Here is a 19,326-nt window from a genome sequence, read left to right as displayed (position 1 = left end):
TTCTTTTTCTTTCTTTCTTCCTTCCTTTCTTTTTCTTTTCTTCCATCTTCCTTTCTTCCTTCCTTTCTCTTTCCTTCTGTCCTGTCTTTTTCTTTCTCTCTTTCTTCCTTCCTTCATTTCTTCCTTCCTTCCTTCCTTTCTCTCTTTCTTCTTTTCTTCCTTCCTTCCTTTCTTTCTTTCTTTACTTACTTACTTATTTCCAATTCCAGAGTTCAAGACCTCACACTTGACTAGCTTGCTTGTTCACAGCTGGTGCTCTACCACCAAAGCCACACCTCCAGCCTTGCTTTTTGCTAGTTAACTTTGGACATAGAATCTCAAGGACTTTTCTACCCAGGATGGCTTTGAACTGTGATCCTCTGGACCCTGTGGATCTTAGCCTCCTGACTTGCTAGGGTTACAGGTGTGAGCCACCAATATGCTCCACTTCTATATCATTTTCTAAAAGTAACTTGAATTTCTTATGATCTACTCACACCTGATTTGATTCAAGAAGTAATTGTTCCAACCAAGGAGCAAAGCCAGAGTCTGTCAACAAAGCTGTGCCCAGAAAGAAACAAGATGTGTTTGTTAGTCAACTAAATCAGGTTTGCTCTCTAGTTTTTCCCACAAATGATATGTGGAAACAGGTCATGAGGACCAAAGTTGGCCATACATGAGTCACAGAACACCACAAATCTAAGAAATTATCTTTAAGAACTATCAGATGGATAACAATCTGGGCTGGCTCATTGGTGATGGGAAAAGGAAACAGAAAGGGAAGCAAGCCATGGAGATCAGCTACATTGCCTAAGAGGGGGAGACCTGGAGAAAGGTTCTGGAACTCCAGCTTATTCTTGTTTAACAAATGTTTAAATCTCACCCTAGTCCTGGAGACCCAAGAAAGCCATGGTGCTGTCATTTGTAGATGACCAGCAGAGCGTGTTCCTCAAGCATTTGTGTATTAAATTTCAGCCACGATTGTGAGATAGAAAACGGGTAGAAACTTAATCTAAGTACAACCCTAAGGGGTAATTAGGGTTCCATGAGATCATTGAAGTGGGGCCTCCATGACTGGATACTGGTGGCTTTGAGAGGAGAGAAAGAAAGGGCAGGAGGAGGAGGAAAAGGTGGGGGGGGGGGGGGGGAGAGGAGGAAGGAAGCCAGAGGAGAGATGTGCAGGCTCCCTAGTCCTCACCACTTCACATTTGGAGCTACAAGACTCTAAGAACAAGGGACCATTGCTAGAAACAGGCCTTTGAACCTCTAGAACTCTGAGCTAAACAGAAATCTTCCCTTCATAATCTAGTCTGCCTCAAGTATTTCATCTTTTTTTTGTAAGTATAATGCATCTTTTTTTGTTTACTTGTTTTGTTTTTTGTTGCCAGTCCTGGGGCGTGGACTCAGGGCCTGAGTACTGTCCCTGGCTTCTTTTTGCTCAAGGCTAGCACTTGAGTCACAGCGCCGTTTTCTGTATATGTGGTGCTGGGGAATCGAACCCAGGGTTTCATGTATACAAGTCAAGCACTCCATATTCCCGAGTATTTCATCTTAGTAACAAAATAAAAGACTCGTAGATGTGGCTATTGGTCTTAAATTCCCTGGAAACATTTTTCCCCTTTTCAAGCTTTACCAATGAAAGAACAAAATCATAGACAATCACCCATTAAAAAAGTATATTTTATCATAAATGAATATAATGCACCTAAAAATCCTCTAACAAAGAAGACAGGAAACTCTTAAAGATAATGTTAACTATCTTTAAGTAGTAGAATTCTAAATGAGTGATGATTTTTTTTTTTTTTTTTTTTTTGGCCAGTCCTGGGCCTTGGACTCAGGGCCTGAGCACTGTCCCTGGCTTCTTTTTGCTCAAGGCTAGCACTCTGCCCCTTGAGCCACAGCGCCGCTTCTGGCCATTTTCTGTATATGTGGTGCTGGGGAATCGAACCTAGGGCCTCGTGTATCCGAGGCAGGCACTCTTGCCACTAGGCTATATCCCCCGCCCTGATTTTTTTTATTCTTAAAAACCTTTTGGCATTTTTGAAGTTTTTCACAATGAACCCATAATGCTATATGTTCTAATGACAGTCTGGTTTAAAAACAATAATAAAATTTAAAGCATAAAATTTCACCACTAATTTCCTTGCTGAACAAAGATCAAGAACTATGCTGATTTGCATTTATTTCCCACACTTTTTACAACTAAACTAAATAACCCAATGTAAATGTTTGGGCCCGTGTTTGTATCCAAGGTTAATAGATTTTTTTCCCCTGCAGTGAGAGAGTGGGTTCAACATACTTAGAATGGTCACCCATTGACTCATTTAAACAGCAATTTGTGTCCTGGAACAGGGAATGTGCATCCATTTGAGATGCTCATAGCCATAAGCTCAATTCCAGAATCTTCTTTCAATCAAGTTGTATAAATAAGGCTTTATATCAGCGTATTCCACCCTTCCCACATTTACAGTCAGGCTTTAGAACTAATTTTTTCACACACACCCCACCACCAATGGGAAGAAGAAACCCCAAACAACTAGCTAATCTAAGATGAAGAGAGCTTCAAAGAGGACACCCCCATGTGGGAGCAAAAATGCAACCCACCCGCTGCCCACCCAGCCCCTCCCCTACCCACTCAGCCCAGTTCCAGTGACTCATTCCAATTTCTCAGATGGAAACTGGGTGGTGGTGGCTCATGGCTGTAACCATAACTACTCAGGAGGCTGAAAGGTGTTTGAACACTTGAACCCCAACTTTAAATTTAGCCTGGGCAAAAAAATGCATGAGATTTATCTCCACTGAACCATCAAAAAGCCAGAACTGGAGCTGTGATTCAAGTGGTAGAACATCAGCCTTTAGTGAAAAAGCCAAAAAAGAACAAGAGACCTTGAGTTCAATCCCCAATCCCAGCAGAGAGAGAGAGAGAAAGAGAGAGAGAGAGAGAGAGAGAGAGAGAATACAGGAAACACTTTAAATTTTTCCAGCACTAATATGTGGGACACCTTGAGTGATAAATTGAACCTTTGTGAGCTTCAAGTTCAATGGTAAAATAAAGAAGTTGAAGTAGGTACAAGGTGATCTGGAAGGTTCTGCAAGCCATTTGATGATATGGGCATCAAGAGCTATATAAAGCAGGTCTCAGGCCTACTAGGGAGGACAGAGATGTCCTGAGGCTTCCCAGACCTGCTGTCTCTGGGAGTATTTGCGGCAGCTCAGTTGACACTCCTGTAAACACAGACCCGCTCTTCCTTGCTCAGCAAGGCCGCTTGCTGCAGAACTTTCACCATATCTTGCTGACACATCCTCTGTTGAAAAATACACTGCCAAGATCTGGGAGACTGCCACATTCAGATGTCCCTCCATGCTCTGAGTTTGGATCCCCATGAAAATTTCTGATATATTTTTTTCCAGACACATCTAACAAAATAACTATCTAAGGTTCTGAAGTCCTGAACCTTAAAAGCTTTCTTGAGAACCCACACATGCTCCCAAGATAAATTTGAAAAGAAGTGGAATCTAAATGAATCATAAACATGTGGATTGAATTTCCTACAAGTACCCAACCTTTTGAAAACAAAGACAAATACACTTGGGAGGGGGAGCCACTCTTAATTGTACAAGACTTAAAATCATCTCTAAAAGAATGAGATATTTGCTGAATGCTTGAATACAAGGGGCAGCAACTCACAGGGATCTCCTTTGATCTGGTCTGCAGTGGCAGGATAATCACAATGTCAATTTGCTATATTTTGCAGGTCACTGTGAATATCTGCTCTCATGAGACTCTAGGTTGGGGTCTGCAGATGGCAAAGGAATGAACACGTGAGGGCGTACCCTATGGGGATGTGGCCAGTCCATCAGCTTACTGTCTGAGAAGAGCCAGGAAACTCACACCGTGATTGGAACAGATGCAGATGTCTACATTCAAGTTACTTAGTTACACTGTGTTCAGAAGCTGAACACCTGCCTCCCCCCTCAACCCTCACATCTTACTACCCCTCACAAGTCCTGATTCTCATTGCAACCCCTGCTTTCTTTATCTTTAACCATTTCCTGAAGACATTTTTCCCTCCACAAGCAACTCCCTTCTTACCTTTATTTTTCATTTCCAAAAAAAAACTATTCATTAACATTTCCACCATCAATCTCTGCTCAAACCCAAGGATTCTGTGTGACTCCATGAATCTGGTTTTAGACTAGTATTCCTCTTGAAACATGAATCCACTGTCTGCATTCTTCCTCATGTTCTGAAATCCTTCTTTCCTCCTTATAATCATTGTCTTTCTCTTCCTCCTCCTCCTCCTCCTCCTCCTCCTCCTCCTCCTCCTCCTCCTCCTCCTCCTCCTCCTCCTCCTCCTCCTCCACTTCTTCCTCCACCTTGTCTATCTCCTTCTCTTCCTCCTTTCTCCTCTCCCTCATCTTCTTATTGTACCACTCTTCCTCCTCCACCTTCTCTTCCTCCTCCTCCTTTTTCTCCTCTTTCTTCTCCTTTTTCTGCTTCCTTTTTTGTGTGTCAGTTCTAGAGCTTGAACTCAGATCCTGGCACCTTAGCTTTTTCCTTCAAGGCTGGTACTCTACCATTTGAGCCACACCTACGCTTCCAGGTTTTTTGTGGTTAACTAGGGATATAGTCTCATAGACTTTCCTGCCTTGTCTGGCTTCATACCTCAATCCTCAGATCTCAGCCTACAGTATAGTGAGGATTGCAGGCATAAGCCACTGGCAATCAACTTTATTCATATTTTGTTTCTTATTATTGTTGTTGTTGATCATGGGGCTTAAACTCGGGGCCTGGGCACTGTCCTTGAGCTCTTTTTGCTCAAGGCAGTGTTCTACAACTTTGAGCCACAGCACCACTTGCAATTTTCTGGTAGTTAATTAGAGATAAGAGTCTCACAGACTTTGCTGCCCAAATTGACTTTGAACCTTGATCCTTAGATCTCAGACTCCTATATAGCAGGATTGCAGAAGTGAGCTTGGCTCTTATTATGTTGCTGTAATTGCTATTCTAATCATTCTTCTCATCTCTTTCATGTTCCTTCCAGTTCAGAGCTCTTTATGGTTACAAAAGAATATCCAATTGCTTAGTCCAATCTTCAATAATCCCCATGATTTTGCCTTGGTCCACCTCAAAATATATTTACTATTCTCTCCTTACTTTAACCCAGTCTCTTACCAAAGTGTTTCCTTTCCATTCCAGAGTTTCCATTACAGTGATGTTATGCATAAGTCTCTCCTAGTCTGAGCAGAAACCCCGCAACTTTGTCTTTTGGGAGGTTTGCTACTTTGCGCTTTTGTTTCTTGGTTTCTTTGTAACAGGGTCTCTCTATATAGACCAGGGTGCCCTTGAGTTCACAGTCCTCCTGCCTCTACCACCAGAGTGTTGGAATTCCAGGCATGTACCTCCCCATCCTGCTCATCCAGCTTGTACCCAAGGGCCAAGCATGGTGTGATAATTATCAAATTATTTCCTTCTTCTTATCCCACAAAATGATATCAATTTCCTTCTACATAACTAGACCCACCTCAAAGTGATTTTAGTTTATTTCTCTCACTATAAACTCTTATCACACCCTATCTTACAGTTATTCCCACACTTGTCGTATCTCCCTTCTCATCAGAAACCTTGCCTGACGACAAGAACCACTGATCCATATATTTGTGTCCCTCAGAGAGTCAAGCATCACTGGTTGATCGGGAAAAAAAAAAGGGGGAATCCATCTCTCAGGGTCCTTGCCTACACAGCGAGGCAATGGTGGCCGGTACTTCAGAGGCACCTGCAGCAAAGGCATCATGGGTGAGATCTGCCACAGCCATTGGTATTTTGGCTGGAAGCTAGAATATCACGTGGGAATACAAATTTGAGTGGTGTCATCAAGTAGAAAGGCAAGCTGTGGAATGAATCCATTCTTAAATAAAGGATCATAAGTCCCTAAATAAAGGATCCATTGCCCAGGAATTGTGCACTCAGGAAGACAGCCTTCTCTCTACCCCAAAGATTATGAGCAGCCTAAAGCAAACAGCACTAGATTATGGGATGAACCACACATCCAGCTGGACAGGGAAAGATAAGGTGAGATGGCTCCCCTTTGCAAATTCTCTAAATAGCCTCAAATCGATTTCTTAAGAATTAACCTATAAAAATTGTTTCTTAAGCTTTCCAGATAGACCAGTCTATTTTATAAACACTTCCTCAGATTTATGTCTGGTCTATAAAAACCAGGCTGGGTCTTTGGTGGAGGGCAGAGAGACTCATATTTGGCTCCAGTAATTCCATAGCTACACTATGATGCTAGTTGCTAGAGCCAGTGGTTAGGGGGCCTTCCTCCTAGGTGAAACTTCCTTATAAGGTGGTCTGGGTTTTTTTATTATATTCTTCAATAACTACACCCCCACCACACACACACTTTGGAAAGCCTCCAGGATGGATTGTCCATATACCTAGGTCTATGGCCAAGAGAGATATACTGAGAGGTCCGAGTTTATTTAGACAAAGCATTGATAATCTGAGTCAACTAGTCTTCCTGGGCCCAGGGCTTATAAGGCAGCCAAAAGTCTTTAGGGAACAAATGCACTTGTAAAACACAAGAGTTTGTGAGCAGTCAGAAAGCCTGTCACCTGTAAAACTGCACAGGCATGTCCTGTCTGAGTCATCTGTTATTGGAACGAGCTTGGGAACAAAAGTGGTAGCTATAGTGAGAGGAAGGACTGCAGGGAAAGCCAATCTCTTCCTGCTGCTGTCTGTCTATCTGTGTGGATCAAGTTCAGAGCACAGGAAGGAGTAAGAAAACATGGGAAGCCTGGTGAATGGAAGAACAAAGGTAACTTCATTTCACTTGCCTTGTTAGATGATTTTGCCTAAGTGTCAGCTCTGATCTGTTACTGGACAGCTTTCATCAAGCGCTGTGTTTCTTGAAGTAGTATAGCAGAGAGGAGAATTTAAACCCCATGATCCATGGAAAATAAAGAAAAAACAAGCCTTGAGTGAAGATGTGGATGGCATGCTAAGCTCCAACTACAGCCTGCAATGACTCAAGGAAGAAAATTTAAATACAGTGGTTTCTGCTTATCCACAATTGCAGTGACCTGCAGTCAACTGCAACTGGAAAGTATCAAGGAAGAAATTCCAGAAGCAAACAAATCCAAAGCCTTAAAACTGTACACTGTGGCTTAGTAACATGGTAAAATCTCACACTGTCCCTTTCTACCAGCACTGTCCCTCCCAGAACACATAGCATTCCTTTGTGCCAGGTTTCCTCACCTTATATGCTACCCTCCCTCTCAGTCACTCAGCAAGCTTGGTTCTCAGATCACTGTCATGGCACCAGAGAGCTAGTATTTAGGGCTGGGTCCAGGCCTTGATTTTGAGCTGCCCTTGGGTAGGGCTGGGGGGTTAAAATGTTTCCTCTGCAAATAAATAATAGAGGACCACTATAGTTGGTAATTATATAGCAACTAAGAAGAGGTTTCACTCAATAGTCCAGAAACTGGTTGAAATGTGGAAGAAAAGAAGGCAAGTGTGGCTAGATGACAGAAAGAATAGGACAGATTTCCTCTCTCTTTATCCCCTTCCCCATCGATCTTCTTAAGCTTTGGGAGACAGCTCTCTGCCATCATCTTGTTCAAGTTCCAATAGTATAGTTTAATTTCTCTTAAAAGAGCAGCAGCTGTCAGGCATCAGTGGCTCATGCCTGTAATCCTAGATATCAGGAGGCTGAGATCTAAGGACCACAGTTTGAAGCCAGCCTGGGGAGAAAAGTCCCTGTGAGACTCTTATCTATAATTAGCCACTCAAAAAACAAATGTGGCACTGTGGCTCAATGGTAGAGCACTAACATTGAGCACAAAGAGTCTTGGGGACAGTGCCCAGGCCCTGAGTTCAAGCCACACAACCAACAACAACAAAAAGCGACAGCAGATATATGCCCCTCCTTATGGATTTTTCCAGGCAATAAATGTATAACTAGGACATTTCTTCCCCTACTTTACATTCTCTGCAGTATGATTCCATTCACCACCACCTTCTTGTTTCTGTCTCCTAGCATTTTGTCTAGATCACCTCCTGTGAGCTCCCCATGTTCCCCTTCACCTCTGAAAGACATCACCTCTTCTTAGCCTCCCTGAAGTCCACATGACACTTGACATCCTGATAAGTTTGCAATTCATGTGGTTTATCCTCCCAAACCTACACACTATGACCAACAAATCAGGCAAGTGTCTTCCTGTTTCCTATTGCCATTCATAGACCATGTTTTCTGCTCCAAAATTTCTAGATTTTGTGAAAGGAAAGAAACAGCTATTCTCATACTCGTGTGTGTGTGTGTGTGTGTGTGTGTGTGTGTGTGTGTGTGTGTCCTGGGGCTTGAACTCAGGGTCAGGACACTGTTCTAAGCGTCTGTGCTTAAGCTAGTACTCTATCACTTGAGCCACAGCTCCATTTCCTGCTTTTTGGTTAACTGGGGTTAAGAGTCTCTTAGGCTTTCCTGCCTGGCCTGGCTTCAAACCACAATCCTCAGATCTCAGCCTCCACAATAGCTAGGATGATAGATGTGTGCCTGTAATCAGCTCATAATTGCTATCACTCCTTTCTTTGATCATTCTCCCCAGCCCTCCCAACCTCATCTCACCTGTCTTTTAATGAGTAGAAATTGTAAAATATCTTCATTAAAAGCGTGTTCAGCATTTCTCCATGTTTGTATGGATACGAATCTCTTGTGCAAGCAGGTAGCTTCACCATTTTGTCTTCCACATAATGCTATTCTACTCTAAATATTAAATTATATAGATTGTTTTTAAGAGAAATATTTTCTATTTAAAGCTTTCCATTAGAATCCCACTACCTTCATTCTCCTGATGATTTCAGGCATTGTCAGAAATTCTACCCACCCTAAAAGCTGTATCTCAAAAGTCTTCTGACAAGCCTTCCCCTATGTTACTCTAAAAATAAATAATAATTCTCTTCTCTGAAGACATAAGTACAGAATAACAGAAAAACCTTGGAAAGGTATTTCAACCCTTCTATGGAATAGATCTCTTGTTGTTTCCACGAAAGTCATCGATGTGTTGAAATTTCTTTTGTAAACTATACTTCCTCAAAGCTCTACATTTTTTTACATCACTATAAATGGTCATAACCAAAGCTTTTCTATCAAAGGGTTTCAGACAAAACATTGTGAATTGCAGGTTAATGTGGTGTTTGGCTGTGAAAACATTCTTTGTGTTTATTGTTAAGTAGAAATAGGCTTTTATCTTTCCATAAAGAAACAGAATTATGAATCTATTTGGATTATGAGAATCTTTTAAGATACATGAACAGAATCCCAATGCCCATTTTTTTTTTTCTTAGACGGATAACCTCATCATGTTGGGGCTCCATCTTTTCTCTCATCACCATCTCTCTCACCTGGTTCCAAGCATCTGGACTACTCTGTTGCTCTTGTAACCTGTGGTTAGTTCCCCTACTCTCTGTGAAGAAGTTCCAAGGAACTACCCAAAGAGAGGAGAGACACCTGCAGCACATCCTTCCCCAGCTCCTTGAAAGAAAGCTTGGGCTCGCAGGTGCCTTTGAATCCTACTTCCAGCATCCACAACTGTAGATGATAAATATCTGTGGTTTTAGCCTCCAAGGGTGCTGTGCTCCATTGCAACCATCTTCAAAGTCAACTAATATAATTTATTTCTTTTTCTCTAGACCATACAGTCATCTGACATCTTCTTTATTTATTCCTTCATTCGTTTATTATTTATGGGGAACTTTCACTAAGAATTACTTCCTCACAAAAGAGAGGATTACATTTCTCTATGTAGAAGGGAATTTCTCTTCTTCTACGAAAGGGGTAAATATATATATGCACACACGCATATATACATATATATACATACATATATACTTTGAGGTACCCAAATACAGTAGTAGATAATGTTAGTGGTGGTAAAGATTAGTGATGATAGTGGTGATGGCTGATGTTGGGAATAGTGCCACAGAGGACAGATTCAATATATGTATGTCATTTTGGTGTTTTATATTCATGATTTCATTTATTCCTTGCAATAATATTAAAGAGTATTTGCCAAGATTATCCCTATGTTACAGATGAAAAACAGGGACTAAAGAAATTAAATAATATGCCCCATAGCATGCAGATAAAAAGACATGATTTTTTTTACAGTGCAGTTTAGTTCAAAATTTTGTGTGTGTGCACGTGTATGTGTGTGTGTGTGTGTGAGTGTGTGTGTGTGTGGCCATTCCTGGGGTTTGAACTCAGGGCCTGAGTACTGTCCCTGGCTTCCTTTTGCTCAAGGCCAGCACTCTACCACTTGAGCCACAGTGCCACTTCTGGCCTTTTCTATATATGTGGCACTGAAGAATCAAACCCAGGGCTTCATGTATTATAAGGCAAGCACTCTACCACTAGGCCATATTCCCAGCCCCTAGTTCAAAATTTTGTAGGGTAAACTCCCTAAATAATGTGGATGGTTAGTCACTAGAGCTGGTAAGATTTTTATGTCTACATTGCGTCCCTCCTCAGATACAAAATTGCATGATGAAGCATGGCCCAGTAGCAGAGCATCTGCCTAGGAAATAGACTATTTGCCTTCCACAAATTACCTGAAACCAAATTGGATCTGAGCCTATGAATTTGAGTGCCAACTTCACAAGGTATGACCCATCTCAACTAAACCAGGTTATTTAACTCTTCTGGCCCTTGAATTGCTCATCTTTGCAAGAGAAATTGTCACAATCATAACATTCAGGTGTTTGGAGGAGTAAGTGAAATACCTATTTGATAGGACCCATAAGACCTTGGTAATAACACAAGTGGTCCTATGAGAGTAGGAGTTTGTGTTGTCTCTTAATCCAGTTTTCAGTACAAGATCCTTTAAGTAGAAAAATGCTATCTTTACATAATGTTGAATTCAAAGTAAGTCTTTTAGGCAGGACATCATGGTCTTAGAAAATGTTATTTTTCCAAGATCCTATCTTCCCTAGCTTAGAGGTAGCCTCTTAAAATAAAATGCAAGTTATAAATAATCATAATAAAATGCAAAATATGCTACAAGCATGTTATAGTATGTACTAAAAATGATAGTATGTTAAATTTTTTAATTAATAATAAAGCCACCAGAGTATTTTATGCCATTGAGTTCCTATGAGCATGCACTAGACTGTCTTGTTCTCTCCCTATTCTGCTTTGAGTCAGTGGAGCAAAGAAATTGGCCCCTTGGGATCCTGAAACATTAAATGTCTGCCATTCCCAGTGCCCTCCAGTGTGATATTCTCACCCACTTTGGCTCAGACAGTGGTTTTGTAAATACAGCTGCCGTTAGGCAACTCTACCTACGTTTGCAGAAGCAATGGTCTTGCAGGAAAGGGGACGGGGCTGGGAATATGACCTAGTGGTAGAGTGCCTGTCTTGCAGGAAAGGGGACAGCAGCATGTGCACTCTGTCCAAGGATAATTCCCCAGAACCAAGCTCCTCACTCACCTCATTGATTCTCCAGGCCCTTCTTCTCTCCAACTCCCCTCAAGCCTTGCAACCAAGGCTTTGCCTTTTCTGCTTACAACTTTAATTATGTGAGAAGGACAAGTGCCTATGTGTAGTGAATGTGGCTTTTGTCCAGACCTAGCTTCTGAAACCTAACTTGCCCACTCACTAACAAACTGTCTCTCTGGACAATATTCTCACAGTTGCTGTTTCCTAGATTTGTGGACCTAGATTTTTCTAGAAATCTCTATGTTTTCTTTGAAACTAAATTTGCATTACTATGAGGAGAAGAAAAATGTTTAATTAAAGCTTTTCCTGCTGCAGATTTTATAAACCATACTGAGAATCTAATCCTTTTTCTATGTGAACACCTTATCTGAAATATTTAAAGCACACTGATCATGGCTAATTTTCTGGCTCCTCTTCTGAAGAGCGTACATGTCTGTTCTTGGCTCATTAGAAAAAGATAATTGATATGTGTTCATCAGAACAGTGATAGACCCCAAGATATTGGTTTTAATCTGTGTTTAGGGACATGGCACTATACAAGATCTAAATGTGAGATGTTACTGACATTGTCTGACTTCTGGTTTGATTTTAGCATTTATCTTCTCTGAGGCAGGCTTGTAACTGGGATGCACTGCCACCAAGTGGTGAGAAATGCTGTGGTCACCTCTGCAGGAAATAAATAGGGCACCTGTTCAACATACGCAAGCCTGACATGGCCACCTTTGAATACCAAAAATAGCACCATTACATAAAACAGCTGAAGGTTGTAAACATTTTGAGAAAATTTCAAGTAATTCCAGAAAGAAAGAAATATTTGTAGAGTCCACTGTCATTTCATACTACAAAATTCTTAAGTAATGATTTTAAGAAAAGATCCCAAAGACAAGCAAGCCCATCAGCTCTGAACTTAGTTAAGGAAATAAGTAAGTAGTGATACACAGAAATAATTGGCTCCCCTCTCAGCAATCATATCCAAGTGGCTTATTTGGATTCATAGTTTTGGAGGATCCATCCTGCCAGTCACAGAGCAAATCCCTGATTGGTTGGTCCTATTGCTTTGGCCTGATCAGGTGGCATGTCCTGAGAGGGAGTATTTGCCACTCACCTCATGAGGAGAAGAGAGAAAGAAGAAAAAGGGTGGGGTCCACAGTCCCTTTGTGATTCCTCTTCCAGTGGAGCTTTTCTCAGCTGCCATCTCCCCCAAAGGTCCCACCACCACCCAGTAGCACCAACCTGAGGCCTTGCACCTTTTGTGGACATTCACTATTTAAACTATAGCAGGAAATTTTTCTCAAAATCAATTTCTGGAAGATACTAAGCCTTAAACACATAATAGGAGATTTTTATGTGTAGATATTGGGACTGGAACTCAAGGCCTGAGAACTGACTGAGCTTTTACCATTCATGGCTGGCACTGTACCACTTGAGCCACAGGCTCTGGCTTTTTGGTGGTTAACTGGAGATAAGAGTCTCATGAATTTTCCTGTCTGAACTCGTTTTACAAACTGTGATCCTCATGTCTCAGCTTCCTGTATAGCTAGGATTACAGGCATAAGCACATTTTAGACTACTTCAAATGGATTTTGGAAAAGAATTCAATAACCATAAATAGAAAAATAGCAATACAAGAGTGAGTCATCACATGCTTAAAAATTGTTTTTTGTTTGCTGGAAAAAAACAGTGTTCTCCTTCATATTATCCATGGATACTTCCTGGCAGATACCCATCTGAGACAGAAGGGAAGGCATGATATCCTGAGAGAGGCTGGAGTGCCCGGAATAGGGAGAAGGGAATCTCTAGGGTACAGAGACAACAGAAAGCCATTGGAGAGCATTCTTTCCTTTTACAATCCTATGCCTAGAATCAAAAAGTTTGGCAAAATCCAGGGGGAAAAAAGAGTATTTTTTTGCTCCTGAGTGCCTGCAGTGGGAGAACTAAAGTGGTTTCAGATAGCAAGAAGTTCCTGGAACCAAAGGAGCCATGTGTGATCTCCAGTGTGATCCCACAATGGGTTAGAGCTGCCAAACTCCAAGTACTGTGTCAAAACGGAAACCACAACACACGGAGCACCCCTCCTGCACCTCTTTGTGCAAAAGCACCTTGGACTTCTTGACTGAAGAAAGAAAAAGAGGGCTGGGTGTCTCTGGTGTGTTAGAATGCTGGCATAGCATGCATGAGGCCCTATGTTCTATCCTCAGCACTCTCAGAAGAAGACAAAAAAAAATAAAAGAAAGAGGATGATAGCAAACTCTCTAACTGTAGCTGAGAGTTCCTTGGCAAATGGAAGAATAAGGGCATCCTCTTAGTGGACTCACTGCCCTGGTCCCTGGGTTGTCCAAAAAATAAGATAACTTTTACTATCAGACTATCTCACACCTACATCTATTGGAGCCCTATGAGTTTGGCAGGAGATGTAGCACCTCTCTTCCCCAGTTTCTCTGTAAAAACAAGCCAAAACTGTGGCTCGGTGGAGCTATAAGAATAAGGGAGCAGGTGAAGAATGGGCCCTTGTGAGCCCTTCTGGAGTTTACAAGGACTTGGGGTGCATAGCCTCCCAGACGTAGAAGGAGAACTGGAGTCAGATGGGGCTCCTTTGAATGAAGTTGTTGCCCCTGAGGCTTTGAAGAGACTGCCAGGCTGGAGGATAAAGCCTTAGAACACAAGAACAACTCCCACACAGTCTATCTGCCTTCTGATGCCGGTAAGGTCAGGAGGCCATGCTGACAGGGTGACAGTCATATCCCACATCCTGTTGCCCTCCTGTAGACATTTCTACAGAGGTACCCACACAGGTGGTTACAGAGCTTGCACACACCCACCTGATACCCCTGAATACATCTAGGAGTCTCCAAAGGACCCAAGTCCTGCCAGCAAACACCTGTACCAGCTTTCTCAGCCTGCTGCTCAGTGGAGGAGCACATGTCACAATGCACTTACCTCCTCCTTGTCCTGTGAGGGTTCATCTGACCAATGCCCAGGCTCTGCTACTCCTCTCAGACAGAGCTGCCCCAAATTACCAGCACAGTGAGGGTTATGCTCTGAGTTAAAGATGGCTGTATATCTTTTGACCCCCTTTGTAAAAATAGTGGGACTTTTTCCTCTAGTCCTACATCAGAGCTGGCCTTCAGCTACTTTGACCAAGAGACAACATGCAAAGGACTCCATTCCAAACTGTGCACAGTACTAGTCATTTCTGCCTTGGTCTCTCAGAACTGGCCCCCACTATACCTAAGTCTGACTCTACTGCTAGAAGAACCACCTGGTAGAGACCCAGAGAGCCACGTCTTCTCGCTGGCCCAGATGGGAATGAAACCATCTAGACCAGGCGAGCATCGGCTAAATACCAACCATCAAGTGGTCCAATAGACTGCACTTCAGGCAAGAGAATCTTCTCATCTTCTTTTAGGGGGTGGGGTGTGCAGGTGGGGTGGAGGGGGGCAATACTAGAGTTTGAACTCAGGGCCTTATATTTGCTAGGTACACACTCTACCACTTGAGCCCTGCCCCCAGCCTTTTTTTTTGGGGGGGGGTGTTTATTTTTACTTGTGCTGGTCCTGGAACTTGAACTCGGGGCCTGATCACTGTCCCTGAGTTTTTGTGTTCAAAGCCAGAGCTCTACCATTGGAGCCACAGCTCCACTTCTGGCTGGCTTGTTTTCTTTCTTTCTTCCTTCTTTTCTTTCTTTAATTAATTAATTATTTATTTATTTTTATGCTACACTGGAGATAAGAGTCTCCTGGACTTTGCTGCCTGGGCTGGTTTCAAACCATGATTCTCAGATCTCAGCCTCCCAAGCAGCTAGAATTACAGGCATGATCCACTGCTGCCTGGCCTAGTTATCTTTTGCATATGGTCTTGCACTATTACTAGGTCAGGATTGGACCAGTCTTCTTACCTATACCTCCAGAATAAGTAGGATTATAGGAATGTACCACCACACCCCTATCTGCCATCTTCTCCATCCACAAAATCACAAGAGTTAAATAAAGGTGGTTCTATTTAGTGATACATTGCCACACAACAGAAACAATAGCTTCCTGTTCCACACTTCCATTTCCTTCAGTTTCAGTTATTTGAGGTCAACTGTACTCTAAAAACATTAAATGGAAACTTCCAGAAATTAAACAATTCTTTTTTTTTGTATGCGTGTGCTAGTCCTGGAGTTTGAACTCAAGGCCAGAATGCTGTTCCTGACCTTCTTTAGCTCAAGGCTAGCACTCTACCACTTGAGCCACAGCTCCACTTCTGATTTTTGTTAGTTAATTGGAGATGAGATTCTCTTGGCCTTTCCTGCCTAGGCCAGCTTTGAACCATGATCCTCAATCTCAGCCTTCTGAGTATCTAGGATTACAGGCATGAGCCACCGGTGCCCAGTTAAGTTTTAAATAATGTTTGTTAAGAGTATATTGTCCTCATAAGTGTTCCATTTTGTTATTAGTTTTTTTTATTAGACCTTATCACAGGTATGGATGGATAAACAGGTATGCACTATGGGGTGTGGAGCACATTCCTGGAGGAGACTGACTATGGTGGACATAGCTCTTACCCAGATCCTCGGCTGTACTTTGCTGGCACACCAAAGAATGCCCACTGGTCCCCTGACTTCTTTAAGACTCTGGATAACTGAGGTTTATTTCACTTCCACAACTCACATCTCAAATCCACACCTCACCCTCCTCTGGAAAGAGCAGGTTACAGAGTCATTACTAATAAACATGCACTGTCCTCAGAATTACCCCCATTCCCTCAAGAACTGGAAGTCTATTGAAGGCAAAAAGGTCTGTGATTGACCCTTGTACTCACTCAGAACAATGTTCTTGCTGGACCGTTCTTAGACTCTCAGGCAAAGGCCCTCAGGGAAGGTCCTGCATCCTGGCAGAGAACTCATTACATATTATTTGCATTTTTCTGCAAAGGAGCTCATCCCTAACAATGCTCAGGGGTTTCTCTGGCTCTGCTTCCTCTCCATGTTCTCTTGGAAATTAAGAGAGGCATTCTGGAGGCTTCTTTCCTTCCAGGATCTGCCTGGATTTCAAGGACTTGAAAAGGTGCTGTTAGCATAATTCACACTTTGGGGATTTTAATCAGTTTTTGGCTCGTCAGCTGAACATATTGCAATATTGCCAACATAGATGGTGGAGGCGCTCTGGGCTGTGCACAGGGCAGTGAAAGGTTGGATAAGATCTGTTTGGCCATTCGTATGCTGTGAAGCATGAAAGTCCCCTGGACTCAGTGACTGTCGTTTTCAAGATAAACAGAAAATCTAGGTAAATAAAGGGTGCTTTTCTCCCCCAGGAATTCAGTGTTGGTGATGTTCATACTGATAGCTGTATGTCAAATTCACTCCATGTAAGGACACAGAACCAAAAGTTTTCTTAAATGAGAAGATGCTGGCATTTCCACGGAAGAACTCAAGTTATTATGCTTTGCCATCAAATCAGGGAGACCATCAGATCATGGTGACAAAACACATGCCATAGACTCTGAGACAGCAAGAATGTCCTTTGTACAAATTCTTCATGGATAATACCATAGTTTGTTATTTTAAGGCATTTCTTGTTACTGGTCTCAACAACATGGTGGGAGCAGGCAACTCACACCTGTAATCTTAGCTATTCAGGAAGCTGAAATCTGAGAATCGCAGTTTGAAGCAGTAGAGTGCTTGTCTAGGAATCATGAATCTCTGGGTTCAAACCACATTACCACCAAAGTTTTAAAAAAAGAATTTAAGGTAAGAATAAACAGAGAATCTTCCTCCCTCCATGCTTCTTTCAGCATAGCGCTGGGACTGCCTGGGAGTGAAAGCCTAGAGGAGCACTGTCTTGGGATGATGGAGTCCCCAGCTAAGAGGCTGGAATTTCAGTGGTTCTGTGGAGAGAAACTAAAAATTGTCATCACCATTTTGTAGTTACTAACTGCTAATTTTGCTTCTGTAAACCGCTTTGTGGCTAAGGACCTAGGAAAGACCATAAAATGCCCTGGGGCAGATAGTTTTCAGGAAAACCATAAACACCCATAAGAGTGACCAGCAGAGAAGGAAAACAAGTTTTAGAGTTACCAGAACTCCCCCACCCTGGTGTGGTTTCCAGTATCTAAAACCCTGCAGCTGTGCACTATCCCCCTTGCTGCACCCTTATGGCTTAACCAATCAATTCTAAATACATCAGTCCCTTGATCTGAGGAATGACCCTTTCCATATTCCTTCCCGCCATCAAATGCACCAAACATGCTTTAGAATAATTTTATAATTTTCCTGCGGTGTGTGTTGATTTGTTAAAAGATGCTATGATGTATGCTAAGTCCCTGCCTCCCCCCCAAAGCTGTATAAAACAGCTGAAAGCCTTAGGCTCATGGCCTCTTAGCGTCTGGTTGCCAAGTGCGGGAGGACCAAGCTCAAGCTTGCAATAAAGACTCCTTTTGCTTTTGCAACAAAAAAAAAAAAAAGAATTAACAGAGAATGCAGAAGGTGGAAGAATTGTGCCTGCATAGGTGAGCAGTTGTCAGATTCATAGAAAGCAGTGGCTGTCCCTCTCCTCCCAAAATCGGGCAAGGAAATGGAAGCATCCCAGATCTCTCTTCAGTAACAATGAGGATGTGCAGGAAGGAAACTGGCGCCATCTTCTCCTGTCGGAGCTGTCAGTCATCAACAGAGTGGCAACAGTAGGAATCAAAACTGGAGGGAGATGGAAGCCCCAGAGAGGACTCCTGGAGCAACCTTCCATCCATTGCTCAGCACAACCAGAAGGCATGAGTTTAGCAGACACTGTGGAATGTCGCTGGATTTGAGCCATCTTTCTGGTACCCCAAGAGTGATGCTTGCCAGGAGAGCAGACTTCCATAATGGAGTGGACCAAGAATGGACATCTGACCAGAGCTTGGGACCTAGGCAGTGAGACGATCCCACAGGGTGTTCCAATGCATTCAAGCAGCACACTCCTGACAGCCAGTGTCTGGACACCTGCCACAAGACAGAGAGCTCAGAAATGGCCAGCAGTGCCTGCCAGAGAAGCAGCGGCAGCTGGAGAGAGGACTGTCAAGGTTCCAGCTGAGGTCAAGGGTTAGCATGGTGGTGATGGGGGACGGGGTGGCAGTGGTGGTAGGGATAGTAATGGTGATAATGGGGGTAATGGTGGTGATAGTGATGGTGATGGTGGAGGGTGGTAGGGATAGTAATGGTGATAATGGGGAAGGGGTGATAATGTATTTTTTATCTGACTTAGGTAACTATAACCCCTCTGTACATCACCTTTATAACAGCAATAAATCATTTTAGTAAATAAATAAAAATATGCTATCAAAAATGGGAAATGAAACAAGGTGGTGGGGGAGGAAGTTTTGAGAGCTTTCTGGGTTTTTTATCACAGTAAGCGCATTATGATTGCATGCATTTTTTTCTGGATATTATACTCTGTGTCAAATTTTACTTAAAAGCAGCATGTGACCCTGAGAATATCAACTCTACTCAAAGACAAGTCCTCCTCTGCTCAGGTCTCCATCTATATGGTGCTGAGTCACTGGATTCCTTGGTCTTTTTCTTCTCCTTTGAGCCTCTGATGCCCTCTCAAGAACACAACACAAGGCTCAGCTCTTTCTGATCTCTTCGGGCAGTTCTTCTAGCTTTGGGGACATTTCTTCACAAACATGAGCTTCCTGATGTAAGGTCTGTCCCTGGAGGGCTCATTGTAGATGCCCCACCTCATTAAGTCTCCACCCAGTTACCTACCTACTTAAAAAAACCTAACATATATGGTGCCATGACCCGGGATAGGGCTTAAGAGTCAGGACAGGCGGAATTCCCATCTATTTTTCTTCTTTTTCTGGGAGTATCCCCAGTCCTGATGGCCCTTTTTCC

The sequence above is a fragment of the Perognathus longimembris genome, chromosome 17 (assembly GCF_023159225.1).
Source record: "Perognathus longimembris pacificus isolate PPM17 chromosome 17, ASM2315922v1, whole genome shotgun sequence".
NCBI lineage: Eukaryota > Metazoa > Chordata > Mammalia > Rodentia > Heteromyidae > Perognathus > Perognathus longimembris.
Note: the sequence above shows the minus strand (reverse complement) of the source record.